General features: G+C 43.9%; 2 long non-coding RNA genes across 2 annotated transcripts; both read right to left on the bottom strand.

Moving 5' to 3' along the window:
• Window positions 1–1,766: 1,766 nt before the first annotated feature.
• LOC144767406 (uncharacterized) lies at window positions 1,767–4,097 on the bottom strand. Its single transcript, XR_013598190.1, has 6 exons — window positions 4,029–4,097; window positions 3,799–3,923; window positions 3,613–3,688; window positions 3,392–3,521; window positions 3,097–3,162; window positions 1,767–2,894 (listed from the first exon to the last, which is right to left on the bottom strand). It is a non-coding gene; the product is annotated as an uncharacterized LOC144767406 (long non-coding RNA).
• Window positions 4,098–7,892: 3,795 nt separating this feature from the next.
• Window positions 7,893–9,288, bottom strand: LOC144767405 (uncharacterized). Its single transcript, XR_013598189.1, has 5 exons — window positions 9,249–9,288; window positions 9,063–9,138; window positions 8,842–8,971; window positions 8,547–8,612; window positions 7,893–8,344 (listed from the first exon to the last, which is right to left on the bottom strand). It is a non-coding gene; the product is annotated as an uncharacterized LOC144767405 (long non-coding RNA).
• Window positions 9,289–27,518: the final 18,230 nt, after the last annotated feature.

Raw genomic sequence — 27,518 nt, forward strand, 5'->3', positions numbered from 1 at the left:
AGGGCGGCAGAGTGAGGTTGTGAGGGCGGTAGAGTGGTAGAGTGAGGGCGGTAGAGTGAGGGCGGTAGAGTGGTAGAGTGAGGGCGGTAGAGTGAGGGCGGTAGAGTTAGGGCGGTAGAGTGAGGGCGGTAGAGTGAGGGTGGTAGAGTGAGGACGGTAGAGTGAGGGCGGTAGAGTGGTAGAGTGAGGGCGGTAGAGTGAGGGTGTGAGGGCAGTAGAGTGAGTGCAGTAGAGTGGTAGAGTGAGGTTGTGAGGGCGGTAGAGTGAGGGCGGTAGAGTGAGGCCGGTAGAGTGAGGGTGGTAGAGTAGCAGAGTGAGGGTGGTAGAGTGGTAGAGTGTGGGCGCTAGAGTGAGGGTGGTAGAGTGAGGGCGGTAGAGTGGTAGAGTGAGGGCGTGAGGATGGTAGAGTGGTATAGTGAGGGCGGTAGAGTGGTAGAGTGAGGGCGTGAGGATGGTAGAGTGGTAGAGTGAGGGCATGAGGGCAGTAGAGTGGTAGAGTGAGGGCGGTAGAGGGAGGGCGTGAGGGCAGTAGAGTGCTAGAATGAGGGCGGTAGAGCGGTAGAGTGATGGCGGTAGAGTGTGGGCGTGAGGGCGGTAGAGTGAGGGCGTGAGGGGGGTGGGGCAGCAGGCGGTGAGTCGGGGACAGGTAGAGAGTCACTCCAGGAGAAGGCGAGTTAAGAGGATGGAACAATGGGGGCAGAGAGCCAGGGAGAGGGCGGAGAGGGAGAAATAGAGAAAACTCCTGCTTGGATATCAGTTAAAAGGAGAGGAATGAGCGGGAGAGAGTTATGTTATGTTATGTTATGATGAATTTATATAGCGCACGGCTACTCCGACAGAGTGTCCCGGCGCTTTCCACAAACAACTCAGTGTGTAAATAACATAACACGAAACAAGATACAGAAAAGAAAAACCCACCCAAAGAGCAACTAGACATGAAAAAGCCATGTCTTCAGGCTCTTCCTAAAGTGAGCTAAGGGGGCGGAAGAAACGTCTGCAGGGGAGCAGAGACAGAAGAGAGATGTACAGAGACAAAGGGGATGAGAGGAAAGGGCGAACGGTGGAGGCAAAATCGGACGTGGGAAGAGAAGCAACAGGGGGACATATGTGGGACATTCAAGAGAGAAAGGTGAGACTAAAAGCAAAAGGCAGAGAGGTAGCGAAGTAGAGAAACTGAGGCAGTGACAGGAGAGAGCTGGTGTGTGGGATAGACAGAAGAAGGCAGAAAAATGGGTAGAACATGAGAGCGAAAACAGCAAAGAAGGCAGGTAGCAGGCAAATGGTGGTGCGCGATGTGCACGCGTGGGGCGGGGGAGTGGCAGCCTTTTAAGTCTGATGCCTAGGCACAGACAAATGGTGGTGCACGAGGCGCACGCGGGGGGAGTGGCAGCCTTTGAAGTCTGATGCGAGGCACAGACAAATGGTGGTGTGACGTGGCTGGCGATGGCGTGCACGCACATAGATCACATGAACTGTACGTGATGCGCAAGTTTTGAACTGCCTACTACAGCGGTTCCCAAACTTTTGACTACTGAGGACCCCCATTGACTCACCACTGGAAGCCGGGGACCCCTAGCAATTTGTATGATTTAAATTTCACACATTAAAAGAGTAATTCGAATAAAATAAACAGACGTACACACAAAACAAACACTCAAATTACTAAGGATTTTAGCATTTTATATTGAGAGAGTTTGCAAAAAAGGGAAACATTTTATGGGAAGGTTGGTGCTGTATCTCCGTAATTAACTTTTAAATGGTTAGTTTTATTTCGCAGTACAAGGCTCCTGCTCCTGCCAAGGCCAGAATGGAAACCCAAAGCAGCCCTGGCAAATGTTTTCAGACCAGTCTCTATACAGTGCACACCAAGTGCAGTGAGTGAGCCTGACCACTACAAAGGGAGCTGTGGGAGGCTCTCCCCTCAAGACAATTTAGGATACAATGATACATTCTACAACACATTTATCATTATGTATTGAATTGTATTTGCTTTTAAAGAATAGTAAATAAGGACCTTTCTACGTACCAGGATACAACAATCTTTGTTGGGGTTCTTCAATGATTCCCTTATTATCACCCTTCAACAGTGCCTCTCATTTCTCCATAGCACATCTGTCACATGTATTTCATTTGTTTTATAGCTTCTCTCATACCATTGTAGGATGTCAGAGCACTTTACATCACACACATATAGAGACAATGAATCATACGTGTAAATCAGTGTAGAGAAAATGTTACATAAGGCAAAGGGGACTACAAGGTGTAGGATTCACATGCCATTCATTCTGGTATATGAAAACAAGAATAGGGTTGGCTCGAAATCAGCAAGGCTGAGCCTGTACAACAAATAACAAAAGAAATGCCAATACTGATGATACTTATTCAATCTTCACACTTAACATCCACACTAAGAAAACTAATTCAAAATGGGGTATTTGCTTATTATTCGCATCTTTATTTATCAAGATTCACAATTATTACAAAATGTTTTTATTTTTTATAAAAAAGAGAAGCATATAAGAAATGAGGACACATTAAATAGTAACTTCATACATTCTGCATCATCAATCATATCACAAGCAGCAAAACATTCACCCTATTCGTATCTCTATCATACATATCACATACTACTACTATAGTAAAATAAAGAGTGTACTGGATCTGCACAAATTATACAATCGTTTGGTACAATTTAAAGAAAATACATTCCTATTTGTTAATGAATTTAGAATCATTCATTAGAGCTTAATACAGTTGGAGGAAATGTACAGAGAATGGTAAGGAGCCCGGGGATGTTACTGCCCCCCGAGTCCCCAAGCAGACCAGTAAGACAATGGCCTACGCGTTTCGAATCACCTGTTACTCGTCAGGGATTCTCATCAGGGCCTCAGACACTGTAGATATAAAAAAAGAAAGACATAACAATGACTACTTGATTAAAATAGTGAGGGAGCAGTTTTGCTAGAATTGTACATAAGCAGTCTACACATATAGGCATACACCTAGTGGACAGTCATTATAAAAGATTTTTGGAGACACGGGGAGGCCCTCTGATGTTACATGGGGGGGCTGATTGTATGGCCAAAAAATACTTACTACCCAATTGTCTGTTGGTGTGGTCTACGGAAGTCATAGACTGGAGGCTTCTCTATAGTATAATACCTAGAAAAACCAAAGAACAACTCTCTCAGTTTTCTGTACCAATCCATTTCGGCAGAAAGCAAAAGGGTTGTTGACACCAGGGTGCTTCCAAATGGCACAACATGAATGAATCAACTCAGAACACATTCTTGACGCCATCTTGCTCTAAATCTTGTCTGTCATAAACTACGCGTTTATCATGACTACTGGCTAAACACTACGATGATGGAACTCATTTGGGGGCTGTTACCTTGAGGATTGTAAGCAGCCGCCGAGAAGAACACTTTTGCGTGGGAGATGCAAGGGGAAGGACCGGACGCTTCGTTAGTTGACTCAGAGAATTGTGTCACTTTGACTGGTATTAATAGTCGGAAAGAAGTCTACAACAGACAAAAAGCAACAAATTTCCAATCAGTCACCTAATCTTTTTCCATTGTGGGTTGCAGCAACAGAATTAGAAAATATTCATACCTTTCGAACGTCAATAGTGGTCTCCGACAGTTGTTATGGGGGCAGCGTCAGCACATGTAAATTCAGTCGACGTGTGCTGAAATAATCGAATAAACACGCCCAAATGTTAATATTTACACCCTACCGTGACTCAAAAGGTAGTCAAGCCTGGCTTTAGTCAAACATATCCAAGGACTGGTGAATTACCTTGAGATTAATCTCCAGCCCGAATACTTTGAAATCTGTGGATGGGCGGCCCGGCACTGATTTGATCCGCAGGCGCGTTGGTGAACAAGGGGTGGCGTCAGCACATCCCCGGGAAATGGAGTGTACTGGAAAGAAGTAGATACATCCTATTACGAATTTACTCCACATTGTTGTAAACCTAGGCAAGCGACTAAGATTTCGAATGAATGGGGGAAGAACGGGCAAATTACCTTAAGAACTCGATCTAACACAGTCCCTACGCAGGCTGTCGGCGTGTAGCGAAGCGCTAATCTCTCGCGCAGGCGCATTTTGGAAACCTGCGAATGCTACATTTATACAGGGCAGTGTGCTGGTGTAGCCAATCAAATGCTGTATAGTGTAAAAGGAGGGCAGAAGTGTAGCGAAGCGCTAATCTCTCGCGCAGGTGCATTTTGGAAACCTGCGAATGCTACATTTATACAGGGCAGTGTGCTGGTGTAGCCAATCAAATACTGTATAGTGTAAAAGGTGGTGACTTCGCCGTAGTTCTGAATAAAGAAACGATCGGCAAATTTATAATATTGTCTAGGTGTGTGTCCAGGTACCAAAAAAGGACTTTAAGGGTAGCCATTGCGTCAATAGCTTCAAGACAAGAAGGGGAAGACATTAGGATGTATTATAGTCAAAGTTTGAAAATTTCCGAAAGCTCGTTCAGACCTGACACCGCAGTATAAAATTTGACAATTAGCATTGCCTCTCTTTTGGACAGTTTGAGGCTCAGGTCACCGCCTCGGGGGTCTCTTTCTATCCGTGATATGACTGTCCATTTGAATTCATTGGGACCATGTTGCATCCTGGTCCAATGATTAACCAAAGGGGCGTTCTCCACGTTTCTTTTCAGTCTGGACTTGTGCTGTGAAATGCGTTGTCGCACTTTCTGCTCAGTCTTTCCTATGTACAGGCAATCACACGGGCATATGATGCCGTACACTACAAGTTTCGATTTGCAATTACTGAATGCCTCATGTTTCCATGAGACACCCTTGTGCTGAAAGACCGTACCTTGTATCGTGGTGTCGCAACAGAGGCACGTGCCACATTTGTGGTGGCCAAGCACAGGTGCTAAACCCAACATTTGGCGAAGGGAAGGTTGGGTTTGCAATGGCATTGCTGCTCTAACGACATGGTTTGCGACGCTGTTCTCTTTTTTAAAAGCGAAGAGCGGAGGCTCTTTAAGGCTTTCATCTAAATTCTTCACCAAATGCCAGTTCTAACCAATGATTCGTTTTAACTTATTGGCATTGGGGCAGAAGGTGGTTACGCAAACTTGGCGCTTCTGTTCTGTTTTCGTTCCAGTAGTATCTCGCGGGGTGTCCATCTAGCTCTTTTCATACAATCTTTGACCAGTTTTTTGGGGTACCCTCTATCGCATAGTTTAGAGACTAGTTTTTCAGCATGGTATGTGTAATCCCTCTCATATGTGCAGTTTCTGCGTACTCGCAAAAACTGCCCGTGCGGCAAGTTCTCCTTTAAACTTCTGGGATGATTGCTCTGGAATAGAAGAGCCTTATTGCGATCTGTAGGTTTTACAAATGAAGTTGTCGCTAATTTGCCAGATTTGGAGAAAACCTCCACATCCAAGAATGGAATCTTTGTTTCGGAATGGGTGAGGCTGAATTGTATATCAGGCGTTCTGGTGTTCAGCCATAGATGAAACTTAGTTAAATTGTCAAGGCCACCCGTCCATATCATGAAAACATCGTCTATGAAACGATACCATTTCCCAATAAACTGTCCAAAGGGGTTGTTATTATGTATGTACGAATCTTCGTACATTGACATAAATAGCACCGCCAATTCGGGGGCAAAGGGACATCCCATCGCCACCCCTTTTACTTGGAAATAAAACTCGTTGTTGAAACAAAAATTGTTTTTTTTAAGCGCAAAGGATGCCAGGTCTACCAGAAACTGTGTAGGAACACGCATAGGTCTAGAACGTGAATCTAGAAAGAAGGCGAGGACAGCCAACGCCTCATCCTGAGGAATCTGCGTATATAGTGATGTCACATCGAGAGTGACTAGCAAATCTGTCCCTTCGCAGAAGGTTATATTCTCCAACTTGGTAATAAAGTCGGTAGTGTCCTGTAGATATGAGACCACTTGGTTCATGAATTGTTTTAAAAAACAGTCCACGTATTTTGCTATGGGTTCCAGGAGAGAACCACATCCTGCCACGATGGGTCTCCCTGGCGGTCTACTCTGGTCTTTATGCACCTTGGGCAGTGCATACAACATGGGGATCTTGGGATGCTTGATCTGTAAATATTCGCCTTCTTTCTTGCCAACAAATCCTTGTTCAAGGCCCTCTTGGATGATGGCAAAGAGTTGGTTTTGTAGTTCCTTTGTTGGATCCCTATCAATTTTCCGATAACAAGAGGGATCCTCTAATTGTCTTCGTATTTCATTTATGTAGTCTTGACTGTCCCATAGTACAATGGATCCGCCCTTATCGGCTTGCTTTATCACAACAGACGAGTCATTTTTTAAGGTGGTTAGGGCAGACATCTCTTCTTTTGTGGTGTTAAATTTAATGAATGATTTTTCTTTTTCCATTTGTGAAATAGCCGACAAGACGCTTTTTTCAAAAATTATCAATTCCTTGGGGATCTTATTTCCAGGTGGGCAGAATGTCGACTTATTGCGTAAGCCTGTTACCTCAGTTGTAGGTGGTACCGGATTTTCCAGGAAGAACATCGTTAGCCTTAATTTCCTACAGAATTCAATGAATTCTGTTTTCATGCGAACAAAATCTGTTCTTTTTGAAGGAACAAAGGATAACCCCTTGGACAGTATACTCTCTACTGCTTTAGTTAGTACTCGTTGCGAGAGATTAAAAATAGGGGACCTATTTAGTTCTTGTACTGCTGTCTGCGGGTCTTCATTTCCCATGGGATTGTGTATCTGACTCGGCCTCTCGGTCTCGTCTGGCCTCTTCCTAAAAAAGAGTTTTGGGCCTGTCCACGCTGTTGTTGATGGGAATTCCAGTTTTTATTTCTATTGGTTTGGTTGGTATTGCCACTCGTATCGCTGTCGTTACCCGAGGATGAAGAAGTTTCCCCAAAGGAAATGAAATGTTTCCTAGACCTACCCTGATTACCTGTTAGGTATTGTCTAGACTCCGATTTAGTATAAAAATCGGATTGTAAATATGGATAAGTATTTTCTAGTGAGAAATTCTTTTTATCCTTCTCAAACTGGTTAGATTTTTGGGTTACGGTGTAGTCCTTAAACTCCTGAATTTCCTTTTCTACTTTTTCTAATAAGGATTTCGCGTCAGGTATTGTTGAATTAGTGCTGATCTCAGCTTCTAATTTCGCTATTTCTTCGAGCTCAATTTTAGAGAGTCTGACGGCTGTCTCGACTGTCAGGACCATAAGGTCCCTACTGCATTTGGTTTCGATGAGGGAGAAACCTTTTTTGAAAATTGGATCCTCGGTGAAAATCACTGGAATATTTTTAATCTGAAGACCAGCTGGAATGGTTCCTTCCCTAAGATGTTGTAATAGGAAGTGACCATGTAGGTCAGTTCTGATTTGCTTCTTTTTCAGACGCAATAATTTATCCGATTCGTTATGGGATGTGGCTGACACACTAAGGGAGACAGAAGCGAACACTGGTGGATCCCTAAGTAGACTGCTGATGTGCTCTTCACTATAGGCAAACGTGTCCTTGTCTGCCATCACTTAAAAACCAGAAAGAGGAGAATGGTAAATGATTAAATGGTAAAAGGACAAAAGAAGTTATAAAAAAGGGAGTTATGAAAAAGAAGAAGAGGTTTGATCAGAGTGCTGTCAGTAGATCTGCACTAGATCGCACCAAGTATCAATGAGCTATTGGATATACTCAAACTCCAAAGTTAATGGAGAAACACAAGTACCTCGCGGGCAAGCGCCAGCTATAATTATATGAAAACAAGAATAGGGTTGGCTCGAAATCAGCAAGGCTGAGCCTGTACAACAAATAACAAAAGAAATGCCAATACTGATGATACTTATTCAATCTTCACACTTAACATCCACACTAAGAAAACTAATTCAAAATGGGGTATTTGCTTATTATTCGCATCTTTATTTATCAAGATTCACAATTATTACAAAATGTTTTTATTTTTTATAAAAAAGAGAAGCATATAAGAAATGAGGACACATTAAATAGTAACTTCATACATTCTGCATCATCAATCATATCACAAGCAGCAAAACATTCACCCTATTCGTATCTCTATCATACATATCACATACTACTACTATAGTAAAATAAAGAGTGTACTGGATCTGCACAAATTATACAATCGTTTGGTACAATTTAAAGAAAATACATTCCTATTTGTTAATGAATTTAGAATCATTCATTAGAGCTTAATACAGTTGGAGGAAATGTACAGAGAATGGTAAGGAGCCCGGGGATGTTACTGCCCCCCGAGTCCCCAAGCAGACCAGTAAGACAATGGCCTACGCGTTTCGAATCACCTGTTACTCGTCAGGGATTCTCATCAGGGCCTCAGACACTGTAGATATAAAAAAAGAAAGACATAACAATGACTACTTGATTAAAATAGTGAGGGAGCAGTTTTGCTAGAATTGTACATAAGCAGTCTACACATATAGGCATACACCTAGTGGACAGTCATTATAAAAGATTTTTGGAGACACGGGGAGGCCCTCTGATGTTACATGGGGGGGCTGATTGTATGGCCAAAAAATACTTACTACCCAATTGTCTGTTGGTGTGGTCTACGGAAGTCATAGACTGGAGGCTTCTCTATAGTATAATACCTAGAAAAACCAAAGAACAACTCTCTCAGTTTTCTGTACCAATCCATTTCGGCAGAAAGCAAAAGGGTTGTTGACACCAGGGTGCTTCCAAATGGCACAACATGAATGAATCAACTCAGAACACATTCTTGACGCCATCTTGCTCTAAATCTTGTCTGTCATAAACTACGCGTTTATCATGACTACTGGCTAAACACTACGATGATGGAACTCATTTGGGGGCTGTTACCTTGAGGATTGTAAGCAGCCGCCGAGAAGAACACTTTTGCGTGGGAGAAGCAAGGGGAAGGACCGGACGCTTCGTTAGTTGACTCAGAGAATTGTGTCACTTTGACTGGTATTAATAGTCGGAAAGAAGTCTACAACAGACAAAAAGCAACAAATTTCCAATCAGTCACCTAATCTTTTTCCATTGTGGGTTGCAGCAACAGAATTAGAAAATATTCATACCTTTCGAACGTCAATAGTGGTCTCCGACAGTTGTTATGGGGGCAGCGTCAGCACATGTAAATTCAGTCGACGTGTACTGAAATAATCGAATAAACACGCCCAAATGTTAATATTTACACCCTACCGTGACTCAAAAGGTAGTCAAGCCTGGCTTTAGTCAAACATATCCAAGGACTGGTGAATTACCTTGAGATTAATCTCCAGCCCGAATACTTTGAAATCTGTGGATGGGCGGCCCGGCACTGATTTGGTACCAAAAAAGGACTTTAAGGGTAGCCATTGCGTCAATAGCTTCAAGACAAGAAGGGGAAGACATTAGGATGTATTATAGTCAAAGTTTGAAAATTTCCGAAAGCTCGTTCAGACCTGACACCGCAGTATCAAATTTGACAATTAGCATTGCCTCTCTTTTGGACAGTTTGAGGCTCAGGTCACCGCCTCGGGGGTCTCTTTCTATCCGTGATATGACTGTCCATTTGAATTCATTGGGACCATGTTGCATCCTGGTCCAATGATTAACCAAAGGGGCGTTCTCCACGTTTCTTTTCAGTCTGGACTTGTGCTGTGAAATGCGTTGTCGCACTTCCTGCTCAGTCTTTCCTATGTACAGGCAATCACACGGGCATATGATGCCGTACACTACAAGTTTCGATTTGCAATTACTGAATGCCTCATGTTTCCATGAGACACCCTTGTGCTGAAAGACCGTACCTTGTATCGTGGTGTCGCAACAGAGGCACGTGCCACATTTGTGGTGGCCAAGCACAGGTGCTAAACCCAACATTTGGCGAAGGGAAGGTTGGGTTTGCAATGGCATTGCTGCTCTAACCACATGGTTTGCGACGCTGTTCTCTTTTTTAAAGGCGAAGAGCGGAGGCTCTTTAGACTTCCGTAGACCACACCAACAGACAATTGGGTAGTAAGTATTTTTTGGCCATACAATCAGCCCCCCCATGTAACATCAGAGGGCCTCCCCGTGTCTCCAAAAATCTTTTATAATGACTGTCCACTAGGTGTATGACTATATGTGTAGACTGCTTATGTACAATTCTAGCAAAACTGCTCCCTCACTATTTTAATCAAGTAGTCATTGTTATGTCTTTCTTTTTTTATATCTACAGTGTCTGAGGCCCTGATGAGAATCCCTGACGAGTAACAGGTGATTCGAAACGCGTAGGCCATTGTCTTACTGGTCTGCTTGGGGACTCGGGGGGCAGTAACATCCCCGGGCTCCTTACCATTCTCTGTACATTTCCTCCAACTGTATTAAGCTCTAATGAATGATTCTAAATTCATTAACAAATAGGAATGTATTTTCTTTAAATTGTACCAAACGATTGTATAATTTGTGCAGATCCAGTACACTCTTTATTTTACTATAGTAGTAGTATGTGATATGTATGATAGAGATACGAATAGGGTGAATGTTTTGCTGCTTGTGATATGATTGATGATGCAGAATGTATGAAGTTACTATTTAATGTGTCCTCATTTCTTATATGCTTCTCTTTTTTATAAAAAATAAAAACATTTTGATTCATTCTGGTAGGCATTTTTTAAAAGTGCTTGGTCTGGAAAAGCACAAACTCAGGATTCAGACCATAACACAGTAGTTAGCATTGACTAACAATAAAAATCTATTTCCACCCAAATAAGCCCCTTTAGCAGCATAAGGATAATGAAAGACTGGGAAAAAACATGTTACTAACTTGTACCATGCAGTGCGTAAAAAGCTCTTTGATGACAGTTTATAGGTCTCTGTGCTAGATTATGATTATCTCTTATGAGAAGCAGACTAACACAAGAATATCAATGACAAAAACAGTAACCCACTGACCTATGCACATAAAATATTTATTTTTTCAAATGCATGGTAGGCGTTCTTTGCAGCAGGCACATTAACCCTCTGTGCTACATCAGATAAGTCAAACCTGCCACTGGACAACACTTTCATCTCCCTCCAGCAGGTACATTAATCACTGGTGTTATCTGGACACTTTTATTGTTGCTGGAAAACTGCTAATTCTACAAGGAACTTTGCAGTGCTTTTAAAGCTGTTGCCTGAGGACACCCTGGGAATGTGTCACGGACCCCTGGGGGTCCACGGACCCCAGTTTGGGAAACACTGGCCTACTATAATCTCGCCTATCTATCCCTGCGGGATATAATAGTCGAGACCTAAAAATGACCATTTGAAAAGCATGTGACGATCAATAGGTGAAAGAAAAACAAATAAAGGCCGTGTAATATGTCGTCTGTGGGGCAACAGTGGGTGGGCCAATAAGTGGCGCAAATTATTACCCGAGGTAGTGCTGGTTGATGATTTGCACGTCGCAGTGGCAAAGTAAGCTGGTCGGGTACCAGCAGTGGGTGTCCTGTAAGTAAGGAATTGTAGTGATAATGATGAACAAGCGAGGACTAGAATTGGGCAAGGGTGGGGGCAAGCGAGCCTTACCGGGAGTTAGACTGCTACCAGTGGCCGGGAGCCGCGGGTATTATCACAAAAGGTATGCCGAAATCTAGAGAGACATGGCAGGAGTCAGTAGACATAGATTGACGTCTCTTAAGAATGCAAGATCGCGGGTACAAGGAATAATGCTCACCGGGATATAGTTAGAAAGACGTGGCAAGTAGCAATGACCGTCACGGCGGGGGACTTGTTGGCCAAATTAATGGTGACCAAGAGTATTGGGGGTGTTTAGGCAAAAGTCTACAGGTGCAGATGGCATTAGGCGCTAGTCACTTACCGAGACAGTGCTCAATGGAGGTCCAAACGGCGCGGCTCAGAGAATAGAGTCAGGGCTCGGCGTGCAGTGCATTGAGGTTAATGTATAAGTGCTGTGATGGTGGTCACGTGTGCCGGGTCATGTGCTAGACTAAGGGGGCCTATTGAGTGGAAAGCGGGACATGGCGGCCATCTTAAACTAGTGCAGGGATAGCGAAACGAACCATGGAGTGGTGAAAAAAGGCGAGGGGATTAAAACAAACATGATATTGGGCAACTGTGCATCGGGAGACTAACATTCCAAGTGCAGTAAAACCGCTGGAAGGCAAGTGCACTAACGTGCAATTTGATAGCAGGTTGTAATGACGGTTACGTGAGTCGGCTCAAGTGCTCGAATAAGGGGGCCTATTAATTAAAAACTAGACTTGGCGGCTATCTTAGGCTAGTGCAGGGATAGCGGAAAGAACCATATAGAAAGGCAGAATGTAGGCAAAGTAATTAAAACAATTAGAATGTTGGTCAACAACGGGTCGTGAGACCAACATTACAATTCAGTTAATACCTGGAGGGCAAAAGCAGTTACCAGTACAACTTGAAACTAATGGGCAACGGCAGCAGTACATACAGTTTTTTGTATTACAGAAGAAAGGTCCAGTCCTCGAGGCGGTTTAAACCATTGCGTATACTGTTGGTTCTCAGTATCCATTTAAGTTCCTCCTTTTTAAGCAATTGGTTAATGTCAGCGCCTCTTGGGGGAGGTTTGATTGCAGTGATAATAGTCCATGCAAAATCCAATTCGCTGTGTCCAGATGACGCAAAGTGATCCACCAGTGGTGCGTTAGAGGTCTTGCAGCGAATCCTGCTGCGATGTTGCCCTATCCGGAGTCTGACCTTCTGTTTGGTCTGGCCAACATATATTTTCATACAAGGACAAAAAATTGCATAAATAACGTTGGCAGTGTTACAATTTGTAAAGTGTCTCCTTTCAAACTTTATTTGGTCATAAGTAAACTCTTTTCCTTCTATAGTGGTGTCACATGAAATACACTCACCACATTTGGCATGGCCAGCAAGGCGTGGTAATCCCCACAAGTCATTGAGAGTGCCCTTAGGCTCATTAGATGGGAGGGCAGCCCGTACCAAATGGCCTCAAATGTTTTTTGCTCTTTTGAAGGCAAACATGGGGAGTTTAATGTTTAATACGCCTACATTTAGGACCTTCCAACTTTTCATAACACTTTTACGTATGGCATTAGATGCAGGAGATAAGGTGGTGACACAAACCAGCCTACCCTGTGTTCTTTTGATTTTGGGCTCCAGGAGAACGTCCCGGGAACAGTACCAGGCCCTTTTTAAGGACCGGTGAACTAGTTTGCGTGGGTAGCCACGGTTACATGCTTAAGATGGCAGCCATGTCCTGCTCTCCATTCAATAGGCCCCCTTAGTCTAGCACATGGTCCGACAAATGTGACCGACATCACAGCACTTATACCATAACCTCACTGCACTGCACGCCGAGCCCTGACTCTATTCCCGAAGCCGCGCCATTTGGACCGCCATTGAGCATTGTCTCGGTAAGTGACTAGCGCCTAACGACATCTGTACCTGTGGACTTTTGCCTAAACACCCCAATACTCTTGCTCACCATTAATTTGTCCAACAGGTCCCCCGCCGTGATGGTCATTGCTACCTGCCATATCTTTCTAACTACATCCCGGTGAGCATAATTTTTTGTACCCGCGATCCTGCATTCTTAAGAGACGTCAATCTATGTCTACTGACTCCTGCCATGTCTCTCTAGATTTCGGCATACCTTTTGTGATAATCCCCACGGCTCCCGGCCACTCGTAGCAGTCTAACTCCCGGTAAAGCTCGCTTGCCCCCACCCTTGCCCAATTCTAATCCTCGCTTGTTCAGCATTATTACTATAATTCCTTACTTACAGGAAACCCACTGCTGATACCCGACCAGCTTACTTTACCACTGCGACGTGCAAATCATCAACCAGTACTACCTCAGGTAATAACTTGCGCCACTTATTGGCCCACCCACTGTTGCCCCACAGACAACATAATCCATGACCTTTATTTGTTTTTCTTTCACCTATTGATCGTCACATGCTTTTAACCCCACCGCTGCTGCCGATGTTCAGCGGACGCCGCGTGCACTACCTCGGTAGTGCTGCGCACGTCCGTTAGAACGTCGCGGCTTCGCCCGCGCAATAGAATGTTCCACACTAGCGCGGAACGTTCAGCGCAGGCAAGGGGTTAAGATGTTCATTTTTGGATCTAGTCTCCTGTATACTTCCGTTACTTCTCACACGGCCACGGACTCCCGATTGTATCGCATGTCACTTGTGTAATTTTAAATTTTAAAATTGTATGGCCTGCCCTTCATTAATGCCCGTTCTCCATTTTTCTCCCCTTCTTCCCTTTTCTATCGCTCCTTTTCCTTCCAAAATCTCTTCCCTCTATATATACATCGGTTTAAATTGTATCTAGACATGAACAAACAGAATGTCTAATATTGTTTGCACGCAGGCATGTTTATATCTAATGTCCTGAGGATGATCCCATGAATCTTCCCTAGGGATCGGAACGTTGTTGACACTGCATGTACCATATGTATCTACATGTTGTGGATTACAATGTACAATGGTACTATCATGTGATTCAAGTCTTTCAAACAGTATGAAATACAGACTCTTTTCCCTTGCCTGAAACCCCCCATTTCCCATATCTTTGTTGTCCATTTATGTGTGTAAGTTGGACGCAGGTTGTGTCCCACTTGTAACTGTAATTGATTCCTTTCTACAAAGCTTATTTAAAAATTAAATTCTGTCCGGCTGGACAAAGAGCATATTGTCTATTTAGCATATGTGTATTGGTTGCTTCAAATTCGTTACTGTCTAGGGACCAATGTCTTTAGAAATAGCCTACACACCCAAGGTCCCTGTCATATTGCCTGTGGGTCCCCTTGTTTCTTTACAAAAATTGGATTCAAGCTAGCCTGGATGAGGAGGAGTGATTCCCTAAAACCGGTCCCAGGATGCTTGATTCCAGCCCAGGGAGGACCTGGCCTGGCAGTTCGGTTGTACCGTTCTCATGGGGAGCAGGGTCAAGATTGATATGCATATGGCTGGGCCAAACTGGGGTGGTGAGCAAAAAAACAATGGATTAAACCCAGATCTTTGAGGGGGGTGAATATTTGATTTGTTCAGCATTCCACCCATCATCTGTTTTTTTTGCTTCTTTCCCTAAAACATGGTAGAATTAGCTTTCACCTAATTTACTTTACATGTAAGTTCCTAATAAAATGGTACTGCATGCACCCAGGGCCTGAAAAGTAAATGCTACTAGTGGGCCTGCAGCACTCATTGTGCCACCCACTGGAGTAGCCTTTTGAAAACACATCAGAGGCCTGCCACCACAGACTATAGTGCAGTTTTAAACTGACATTTTGACCTGGCAAAATAATCTTTTGCCAGGCCTAAAACTTCCTTTTTAATACATATAAGTCACCCCTAATGCAGGTCCTAAAGACTCTTAGGGCAAAGTGCACTGTACTTAAATAGTAGAAAGTGTGTGTTTCATTTTTAAATGCCCTAACAGTGAAAGACTCATTAAGCGTTGTTCACTGTTGCCAGGCCTATCTCTCCCGTTGAATAACACTGGGTTATCTTATTACATGTAATAATTGATAGCTAGGACTGGGAGCTGTAGGGAAATAGGTACTTGTTGTAGTACCCCCCACTTTTTGCCTGGTTTTGTGTTACAACTTTGACCGAGGTGCACAAGGTCTCTGCTAAACTGGTTCCCAGTACCAGTGTTCTCTCCCTAAATCTGTACCAAGACTGGCACAACTTCAGCAACCCCTGTAAGTCCCTAGTAAATAGTACCCCTGGTACCTGGGGCATTGGATGGTCCTCTAGGGCTGCAGCACAAATTGTGCCACCCTAGGGACCCCTCACCAAGATTATGCATACTGCCATTGCAGGGTGCGTTTCTTGATGCAGAAAAAACTGAAGAGTCGACATAGCACATGTCCCTGTGTGTCATGCCAGAAGACACTGCATGCCGTATAGGTAAGACACCCCCACTGTAGGCCTTACAGCTGTACGGCAGGGTGCACTGTACTCCATGTGGGACTAACTGCATGAGCCGATATGCCCCTGTACTGGGCAATTCTATTATTACCAGTGCAAGTGAACAGGGAAGACATGTTAAAACATGTGCTGAGCAATGGTGAAAACGAGTTCCCCAGCTACATGATGGCTTCACTGATTATAGGGATGTTTAATATCCCACAATGAATGACAATGGTGACAGCGTGCTCCCCCAGCCCAGCAGAGACAAAGCTCAGCTTGGACATGCTCACTGTGGACTTCCCAAAGCTGCCTGCAGCCTCTTTGTGCATGCCCCCTCAACCGCTCCCAGTGACAAAAACCCGACATCTAAGGAGACCTCTGCACCTGTTGGCCCTGGAGAAGAGAACTGATGGTGCCTCTACATCCCTGGAAATCACACGAGTTGAGCCCCCTTGTTAGTTCAGCTCAACTGATCCCTCTTTGTGATCGGACCGATCTCCCGTGAAGTGAATGGAGCACCCAACGCGTAATGCATCTGATGCCCCAGAGCCTTCCAAAGTGAGCTGTTGTTGTTGCCGTGGACCTTGCCCCATACTCACCTTAAGTCCATAAGATAGGTCCTGTAAGTCGCTGCTAAGTACCTGGATGCTCTGTGTGTTTTTCCTGCATAGCTTAACATTACGTGGAAGACTTGAAATTCCAATTTAAAGTATCAAAAATCACTCCAATACTCCTGACGCTGAAAAACACACCTCTGCACCTGGACACCCCAGTGCCTCCCTAGGTGACCGGTTGGTGCTGCCTTGGACCTTGCCCCATACTCGCCTCAAGTCCTGGGGAAGGGTCCCTTATGTCGGTGTTAAGTAACCTTATGCAGGTTATGTTTTCTCCATAGCTTAACATTGCTGCAAAGTGCTTTAATCACGATTGAAAGTATTAAACAGCTGTTTACTTCCAACCTGCTATTTTAAACAGTTCTTACCTGCAAGATTTTTCTCTGGGGCCTAAACATATATAAAGATACTCTCTATTTATATAAATTAGTGTGGGATCTCCTTGAGTTGTGTTGTCATTTATTAAGCATTGTGTGTATTTGCAAATGTCTTACACTCTTCTGTGTAAAGGCTTAGGCTGCTCGACCACACTACCTCTAACAGAGCACTTTAGGATTGCATAGCAAGGCCCTGTGCACTTTTAAGGGAACCACTGGACCCCTTGCATGGTATATCAAGAGCAGATAGAGATATGCTGTTTAGACTCATATTATTTGTAATTTGAATGTCTCTTTAATGATAAAGCTGGATTTTGAGTCACAATTTTGAAAATGCCACTTTTAGGAAGTTCAGAACACAAAACAATGAACCCGGCTCCGTACTACCATGCACTACTACTACTCATGGAGTAACGAACAGTCAACTCTTTTATCTGTCCGAATGGAATTTTTATTAGACCATTCCTGTTTCTTTAAAAGTTCATCAAAATTATTTTTTTTTGGACTGAAAAAGAAACATAGACTTATTAACTTCACAGATGAACTTACATGTATATTGCACTTTTATGCCCCTAGTTATAGCAGTCGCCAAGTACCTGGGATGGGCATGGCCTATTAGACAGAGAATTATGGCCAAAAGCTTGCCCCTACAAGCACCCTTTCTAGCAATCACTGTTACTAAGTAATTTTTTTAACATTTATAATGTATTAACTATGTATTTTATCTTTTTTAATGATTGTCAATCAAAAATGAGGTATTTATTTAATGTGGTTTTAATATATATAAATGTATGTATGTGCTTTTATGAGAATTTTTACTCGAATAAAGCCTCTTTGACTTGACTGGTATATACAATTCACAATAACATACACTTAAAGACAAAAATGGACTTGGAAACTGAAAAAATTATTAGCAACAGCTTGCAACGTGACAAAATCAGCAAATGAATTCATACATTAATCTGATGCAAAACACATTTTTAGAAAAATTTACATCATATACAAATATTAGTAATAAACATGAACACCAATGTTATGAACCACATATGTTATTCCAGCTCCCTCGTCAAAACAGTATATGAATAGTATCAATCCTTTATCCAATAGTTTCCTTCAACACTCGCCGCATTCAGAATTAACTAAATGCCTCCCAAAATGCCGACGCATTTCAAGACGCATTCAGAATTAACTAAATGCTTCCCAAAATGCCGTCGCGTTTCAAGAGCCAGGCGAATAGTACTGGGACTATCATCAGGGCTTCATATAAATGGACCGGATTTTCTGTTTTCTAGAGTTGAAGCAGCCGCTCCAGCTCATTTACTCCAAGAGTATTGGGCTTTTCTGCCACTGGACTCATTTATGTTACTGCCTACGAGGGTCCCTTAACTTTGCCAGTATAAATTTCTTTGCTGCAGACTATGGGCAGGACTGAGTTCCTTGAAGACTCTTTATTTTTACTGCAGCTTCACCAATTCAAAACTGCAATGAACTATCCTTTTGCTCAAATACAGGCGCGCTTTCCCTCACGGGTATTATTTTTCACTCAACAACGAGAAGGAATATTCATCTCGTGCACCATGCTGGTTGTGACTCAACTCGGCATCTCAAACCCTGTTGCTATTTTGAATAGCCCTACCTGGCCCCGGTCTTTTGGGCTTAACCCCTGTAGGTTTTTGTACTTTTAGGAAGTTAGTATTTTTTATCCTAATCATTTGTGCTCTCTGCTAAAATCCTGGGTCACTTGACTGTGAATTAATCTGCTGTTGGGGGTTGTGTATTCCTGAGAGACAATTACAAAAGGGGCTTAGGAGTGGACAGTTTGGGCTATCCTGTCATGATGGCTGGGAACTGAGCAGTACTTTGCCCCACTTACACTTCAAAAACTTGCCTACAACACACACAAATGGCCCTGTCAACCCAGGCTTCTTTGCGCACTGACAGGGGAAGGAAAGAACTTTCCGGAACAAGATGTGGGTGTAGCACAGGGTCCACTCACACATTCAAAGGTTGGCACCAGGTATAAGTATTGACCCTTCTGAACCCCTCCTCAATACACGGACCTGTGGACAATACAGCATAAGGACTGCCTTTCTGCTTCCAGAGGGCGGTCTTCTGCTACCAGAGGTCTGTCCTGCTGCTTGAGGACTGCTTTGCTCTCTGAAAAGGAAGACTGAATGTGCTCCCTTCATCCCAGGCTAACCTCTATGCCTCCAAGTGCAAGCTGGCTGGCCTCCTGTCTGAGGTACAGGGAGACACGTTCCAGAGGCTTCCGTGTAAATGTCCAGATGACCAGCTGTACTGGCCCTGCCTGAACTTGCAACTGGACCTACCTAAGCCCTACTGGCCTCTGCTGAAGTGAGGTCCTGATCCACAAAAGGTGCCTTACCAGGTCCTGGACCCTTGGCTTGCATCATTTGAGCCCCTCATGTGACAAAAGGTGAAATCCTGAAGTTTTGGGCTCTTCACAACCATGAACGGGACCGTTCACACCGAGACTCTGTCGTTCTCAACAACTGCCAACACGAAGCTTCAGTGAACCCAACTCTGCACCACAGTGACTGACAGCAATGACTGGCACCAAAGACCTATACTATGCGCTGCAGCAAAGATAGTCCGGGGTGATCGCCAGTGCAAAGCCCTAGGTATGACTGTCCTGTAAAGATCGACCAGCTCTTCGCGCCACAGTAGCAAACATCCACGATGCAAACCCTGATCCTCGCAGCCTTTTCCACCATGAACTGAACTCTTCACACTGTCCTTTGAGAAGGTAGATTCTACAGGATTAACCTGGTCCCTGACAAAGCCTGCACTCCATCGTGGCTGGCCTATACTTGTGACTTTCTCCTAGTATAGCATGATCAGATGACCACAAGTGGTGCTTTGAATATCTCCGGTTCTACGGATTGGATTTTTGTTGTTCTGGTCTGATTTTATCTATTAAAATATACTCCGGTTTTTTACATTGGTTTGAATTTTTTATTGTGTTGTGTTTTCACTTTATTACTGTTTTTGTGCTGCATAGACACTTTAAACTTTGCCTCTGAGTTAAGCCTGTCTGCTGTGTGCCAAGCTACCTGAGGGTTAAGCACAGGTTAATTTAGTACCTTTCCTAGTTCACCCTGACAAGGATTGTGGCAGTTGTATGAAAGCCCCCCATTCCCCCTGCAACCAATAACCCAATTTCTTAATGTGTTACATCACCCTTGGGGGTGAGAAGGGCAATATCAAGAGGAGGGCAACACAGTGTGATCCCAAAGGCAGTTAGAATTTAATGGGAGGGTGGTAGCAAAGACGGGCAACTCCATTGATTAAATAGCTTGATTTTAGGAGGGGAAAAAGTCCAATGCCAAGATGACTCTTATGGAAGAGGAGACCAACATGAATATGGGCCCCTTGGCGAGACAGCTTTTACTTCAAAAGAATTATTTCATTAATGTCTTAAGGAATGTATGCTTCAATTTACATACGTGTGTCACTGAGACCCCATTCTTTCCGGTGTTACTTGTCAGACTGCCTTTAGCTTGAATCTTCAAGGCAACTAATTGAAGGAAAGTAGAATCTTTCTGGCATAGTTACCCCCACTTTTTGCCTGGTGTCAGTGTGTTTTGACTGTAGTACACTCGGATTCTGCTATTCAGGACCCCAGTAAATGTGCTTTCTCTCCTCAATTCATTGCTAAGTGCTTTGTACACCCCACTATTGCTTTACCGGTGTACCCCTGTAAGTCCCTACTAAATGGTAGTAAGGTACCTAGTGCATTGGTACACCAGGTGTCTTCCATTGCCTGCAGCAGGCATCATTGTGCCACCCATGGGAGCCCATGCAAACTGTGTCTGCAGGTCTGCTATTGCAGTCCGTGTGAAATGGTCCATGGACCATTCACTTCAGATATATGGTTTTCCTGATATCCCAGTCACTGCACTTAAAACCTATAAGTCTCCCATAAGGTAGGCCTTACAGCCGTCAGGCAGGGTGCATGGTACTAAGTGTGCGGGTGCCCCTGCAAGAGTAGAGACACCCCTACAAACCCCGGAGTCCATTCCCTGGCTTTGTAAGTGTGGGGAAGCCATGTTAAGGTATGTAGTGGACACAGGCAAAGTCGAGATGTCCAGCTACATAAAGGCTTCACTGAACCCGGTCATGTTTGTTATCAAACATGTTGGAATCAAGCCACTACACTGATTCTGGTGCTAGTTGCATGATCCCATGTACTGAGGGGGCTCCATAGAGGACCCCCCCATGTCAACCTATGTAGCCTTGCAGTGTATGTGTGCAAGCCAGTGATGCTGCCGACCCCAGACACTGTTCTGCCGTCCTGCTGCTGAACTTAACTTGGGCAGGGGAAGGCAGAACAAAGGATTTCCTGTATAAGAGAGGTGTAGCCATCTCTCCTTTAGAAATAGGTGTTTTGGGGGTGCTTCCAAGCTCTCCAAGCACTTAACCCTGACTTCAGTATAAAAATAGAGAGTTCCCAAATAAATCACTTTTGTAATTTTACTAGGTGATACTATACACGATTAAACAATTTAGATAATTCGGAGTAGCCTAAAATGAGTAATGTTGAATTACGATTTTAGGTCACTATAAGCGGGACAAGGTGAGAATAATACTAGGAGACCCAATACGTAGTCGTCATAAATATACAGTATTCATCAGTATAGAGTGAATAGAATATGGACCTGACTAAGATGGCGCGCATGAAGATCCAAGAGTACGAGAAAGGTAAACACTTGATCCCTTCACAATATGGCGCCGAAAAATTCAACCGGAAATCACGACAATTCTTTCCGGTTCGGCAAAAGGGCGTAGGCGTTAGTAGCGGGAACTAGGATACTATTTAAGATCACACCAGCACCGGCCTCAACGCATGCCGCGGAAGGGGAGAACTGGCAGGAAGAATACATACACGGAAGGTCACATCGCAAACGAGGTAAGCGCCACGGACGTGTTTGTGAGAAAAAAATCGGGGGAATCTAGGACTTGTTGAGATAAGGAATCACCAAGACGCAAGGGGAGTTCTTAAGTCTAAGGCCCGAGTGAGTAGCAATACGTGACTAGGGAGATATGTCGAAGCGCAATTGAGCGAGTCCAAGAGGGTTTTTGAAAAGTACATTCAAAGGAGATCGCTGGAGTGTGTAAAATATCCAGTGGAGGTACCATTTAGAATAAACGTGGTATGCCAGGAATAATACAATGTATCTCACACAATGGTAGCTCCTGGGAGTATCAGACATAGAGAGAAGAACGATTATACCACAGAGAGTAGATATGTTAAAAAGATAGAAAACGTACACTTTTGGAAACCTCCAAAGGCTAAAAAGGGAAACAATCTAATAACGATGTATATGATCTTTTGTCTACTTCTTGACGTAGAATCTGTTACAACTCTGAAAGCGATGCGCAGAGAAGTCAAGTTGCGCGTATGAGAGGCAGGACATAAGAAGATCCGAAAGGTAGCCCCATATCATGAGACATTAAGGTCAGTCAGTCATATTGATTCAATTCACCACTCAAAATAAAGGGAGAACAAGAAAACTAATTACTCGTTACTATCTTCTAGGTCAAACAGAAATCAAAACTTAAAAACAAAGACATTTTAACCTGCGCCCCCTTGCCGAAAAAAGAAAAAAAGGAAAGAATAGGCCCCTATTCACGTAGATGACAAGATACTTTGTGGTAAGAATTGTGCCAGTTTGTGTTGCTTATGGTTGAAACAACTAGAAAACGAGTGATATAATGATACAATTACCTTTATTTAGAGAGTCCATAAGAATAAACTGCAATACTAACAAGGCAATAAGGAGGAGTCGAATACAGGACATTTGCAGAAATATTAGTGGTAAGAGTATCTTGTTCTTCACACATGCCAATAACATATATGGTTAAGGAAGTAAGAACAAACACGTGATATTTTCACTTTTTGCTTAGGTGGGACAGATGGACTTTTTATACTGACTACAAATGAACATGTTCGGGAAAGGCCTTGTATGGATTTGATTGGAAGGTAAAAGACGAGAACACAATCTGTATATAGACTAGATAATGTTGGGTCCAGAAGTAGTATAAATATGTGGAATCACCAGGATTAGTACCTGCATAACATGGAACGGACGACTATCGTCAGCGCTCTCTAAGCCCCGGTGAGACTAAAGACGATACAAGGGGCACATAGAATCGCTCTACCCTAGACTCGTCTCTGAAGTAGAATACACAAAATGTACAGACATAGGTTCATGGTGCCACTATCTCTAGGTGTGATTTGATGTCTCTAAGTTAATGTCCCAATGAATTGTATATAGTGTAATAATGAATACTTAAGAAGAATTTTGCCCTTGAATAGGGATTTAGTTACAGGAATATGATATTGTACCTTCTTTTAAATTACAGATACCCTGCACACAAAGAAGAATGAAAGGATAAAACTATTTCTAAGCTGGTCCTGAGGAAGGTGGTCTTATCCCACCGAAACGCGTAGACCTGGCGTTAGGAAACATTTAAAATCTTTGTTATCCCAAACTTAGAGATTGTTTTAGAACTTGTAAGAGTGTGAAACGGTATGAATGAGATGTATGTTAGGTAGCTAATGTGTGCCACAGGGGTATAATTGGTTTTGTTGTCTCTATGCATTCTTCAGAACAAACAATACATTTTGGATTGTATAAATGATGAAATTCGATTTTGCATTGTCTAATTTATTTGGATTAAAATAAATGTTAATGAATTGATGATTAACACGGAAAAAAGACTCAAAAAAAGAAAAAAGTTAAATAACTGTTTTAAATAATTTTGATAAAATCTAAAAAAGAAATAAAAGAGATTTAAATGAAAAATATGAGACTGTCATTCCTGTACTAAATGTAAATGTTGATGGTTAAATTTTGAGAGCAAAGCCAGAAAAGAAATTATGTTTTGACCATGGGGGAATTTTGATAATTGCTGATATATAGTGTATTCCTCTCTCTTCCCCGGTCATTAAAGTACATATAGAGGGGGTCCCGTAATATTTATTTATTTATTTATTTATTTATGGTTTTTGTAAAGCGCGACACTCGTCCCATGGGACATCACGGCGCTGTAAATCAAAGGAAACTGCTGAGGACTGAATTGGGGAGTTAGTTTTTGGGGAAAAGGTGAGTTTTAAGTTTTTGGCGGAATTGAAGGTAGTTTGTGGTGAGTCTGAGGTCTACAGGTAGCTCATTCCATCTTTTGGCAGCCAGGTATGAGAAGGCGCGACCGCCAGTTCGCGCTTTGTAGATGCGCTTGGATTTAGCCAGCGCCAGGTGGTTTGATCTTAGATTCCTGCTGGGGATGTAGAACTCGATTTTCTCACGAAGAATGAGGGGGCCCGTTTTATGAAGAGCTCTGTGTGCATGACAGAGTAGTTTGAAGGTGGCCCTCTGACGCATTGGTAGCCAATGGAGTCTTTTGAGACATGCGGATGCCGAGTCTCGCCTGCCTTTGTTGCATACCAGTTTGGCCGCCTGGTTTTGGAGGATCTGTAGGCGGGAGAACAGTTGTTCGTTCATCCCTTCGAACAGGGCATTTCCATAGTCCAGGCGGCTAACTAGAAGGGCTTGAGTGACAGTGCGTCGACAGTCCAGGGGTATCCAGGAAAAGATTTTTGCCAGGAGTTTAAGTATTGCGAATCCCTTGCCCCATAATGAACGGATGTGGTCCTTCATGGACACGACATCGTCCATAATGATGCCGAGATTCCTGGCATGCTGTTTTGGAGTAGGAGCTGATTCCAGTGAGGATGGCCACCATGTGGCATTCCATGTGAGTTTAGCTCCTCCAAACAGAAGTATCTCTGATTTGCCGGCATTTAGCTTTAAGCAATGGGTGCGCATCCAGCTTGCCATTTCAGAGAGACAGCCGTGTAGCTTTTCTTTTGCTGTCTCTGGTCCCTCATCCATTTTCACCATCAGCTGTGTGTCGTCGGCATAGGAACATATGCCGATGCCCCACTTTCTTGCAATGTCTGCCAGAGATGATACGTAGACATTAAAGAGAGTGGGGCTCAGTGAGGCCCCTTGTGTAATATACATAATAGGTGCTTCCAAGCTCCTCCAGACTACTTTGAAGGGCACATTTCATGCCTTGAATAAACAGATTTGCCCCAGTCTAGGAGCCCTTGGCTCCCACTCTGGCACAGCACTATACCAACTACAGGGGAGTGACCAACCTCCTGTCCAGCTCCTCCCCTGGGAGGTGCTCAGAGCTCTGCTAGGTGGCCATTTGATTCTGCCTTCTTGAATCTTAGATGAGCAGCGGTCCCTAGGAGCATCTGACTGGCCAGTCCACCAGAGTAGCGTCCCTGCCACCGCAGAAGTAGTCCTCTCCCCGTTCTGGGTTACTTAGGGGCTCCCCTGAGGGTGGGGTCCTTAGATTTGTCTGGAGTTCGTCTTCTAGAACCGACTGACTTAACCTGAAGATTGTTCTAAATACTTTTCTGCTGTTGGACACTGAACTCTGCTGCTGCACCGAGCCAGGAACCAAGACAAAGACATCATGCCTTCCCCTCAGCCCAAGTTTCTCAAATGGGAAGGATGTTTATTCAAGTAACAGAGTAGGCTTCAACCATGAAAAGGCGCATGCCAGAATTTAGAATTCTCCATTTTGTGGCCCATGTAAATGACTAATGGACTTTTTGATGGTGAGCTGCACCTGATATGGTCAGTTGCTCTAAACCTTAAGATTTTCTGAATCTACTTTCTAAGCGGTGACGAGGAGAATAATTAACTGTCTTTTCAGTCATGAGTTTCTTCTGCCGTGATTATCAAAGAACATCATTAGTAAACATGAATCTCATTATGACTCTGTAAGAAGCTGGCTTTTTATGTAGTGTACCAAAATGAGGTACACTTTGTAGGAAGTCCAGACGACCCTTATTGACTTACAGGACTTAAATTAATAATCCCAAATGCCTGCTTTGTGGTAGTGTGGGAGCGTGTAGTTTAGGCTTATCAGAGGGTAGTGTTAAGCATTTGTTCTACACACAGTCAATAAATGAGACATACACTCAACCAGAAACTCAAGACCAATTAAAAAATATAACACATTTGTATATACATTTTGACACCAAGATTATTGGCCTCAGGTAAGTACTTTAGATGTTATCAATTTTTACAGTATAAACAGCAGGAAATGACAGCTGTCAGATTTGAGGGATGAGCCTCAAGCGCTGTAATGTTATCCTCTGGGAGAAACATACACTTCATAGGGACAGTTACAGATGACTTCCAGGACTGTTCTTCTGGACTTAAGGTAAGTAGGGGCCAACGTTCAAGAAAGCACCAACAGTTCAAGTTTACCTGCCTTGGTGTTTCCAGTTGAAGATGTACTGTACGCTGTGGTAGCCTCAAACGCTACCCACTAAAGTCAATGGGAAAAGCACCTTTAAGAAAAAAGCTGCAAGGGAGGAGTGGGGGACCAGTCCGGCAGAACCCAAGGGGGGGCTCAGCTCATGAGGGGCTCAGGACCACAGAGACACTGTTGGTTTACTTGAGCCCGGAATGGGGAGCTCGGGGGCAGAGGTGTTTTGTCCGGTGGGTGGGTGAGTTAGAGGCTCTCACGGTTCTTGGGGTTCCGGCAGAAGAAGAAAAGAAACACAGCAGGGCCATTCTTGATGTGAAGCGGAAGCTGGCCTCTCTCGAAATTACTCGACGTGCAGGTAAGTTCTGGCGGTGGTGGCGGTGGTGGTATTCCAATTGAACACAAACAAACCTTGGTGCTTGCAACCGCCTAACACCAATACCTCGGGTATTGGTGTTAGGCGGCTCCTGGGGATCCTGGCGTCTCCAAACAAGGCAGGGAGATGGATCTGACGTCCTGGATCAATGAAGACCTCTTTTTGGGGTGCTGCTCCATTGATCGGCCCAGGAGTCGACAGAACACTGTATCCGGTAGGTGCAGTTGGTGCCTGTGTTATGAGCCCCAGTGTACCCCAATGTAGGCCTAGGTAGTTACACAACCTTTTACCTACATTTGTCCCGTCTTGCTCTGCATAACGGTACTGGTACTGACCTTTTATCTAGTTATAGGCTGAATAAATAAAGTCCAATTGGTCGCACACTGATTGTCCTATCAGTGTGTTGCCCCAAAGCATTGTGATCCATGAAGTAAGCATCAGCGGGTGCGCCTCTGCCAGGGTCTTGAGCAAAAAATCACTGTCGCGTTGGCCATCCCTGGACACGTGTTTCGAGGTTGTTACCTCTCGTCAGCTGGGAATAGGCATATATGTAGGGGTGCTGCGTAGGCTGCCAAAAAATATCCTCAGGGCCGGTACCACTCGTGGCACGCAGGTGCGTAACCCTGGCTCGTCAGCCCCACCAGCTCAAGGGAGCTTGAATATAAAGAAAGTCCAATTGGTCGCACACTGCTTGTCCTATCAGAGTGTTGCCCCAAAGCATTGTGGTCCATGAAGTAAGCACCAGCGGGTGCGCCTCTGCCAGGGTCTTGAGCAAAAAATCACTGTCGCGTTGGCCATCCCTGGACACGTGTTTCGAGGTTGTTACCTCTCGTCAGCAGGGAATAGGCATATATGTAGGGGTGCTGCGTAGGCTGCCAAAAAATATCCTCCGGTCCGGTACCACTCGTGGCAAGCAGGTGCGTAACCCGGGCTTGTCAGCCCCACCAGCTCAAGGGAGCTTG

This window comes from Lissotriton helveticus, chromosome 7, assembly GCF_964261635.1.
Source record: "Lissotriton helveticus chromosome 7, aLisHel1.1, whole genome shotgun sequence".
NCBI classification, from domain to species: Eukaryota; Metazoa; Chordata; class Amphibia; order Caudata; family Salamandridae; genus Lissotriton; species Lissotriton helveticus.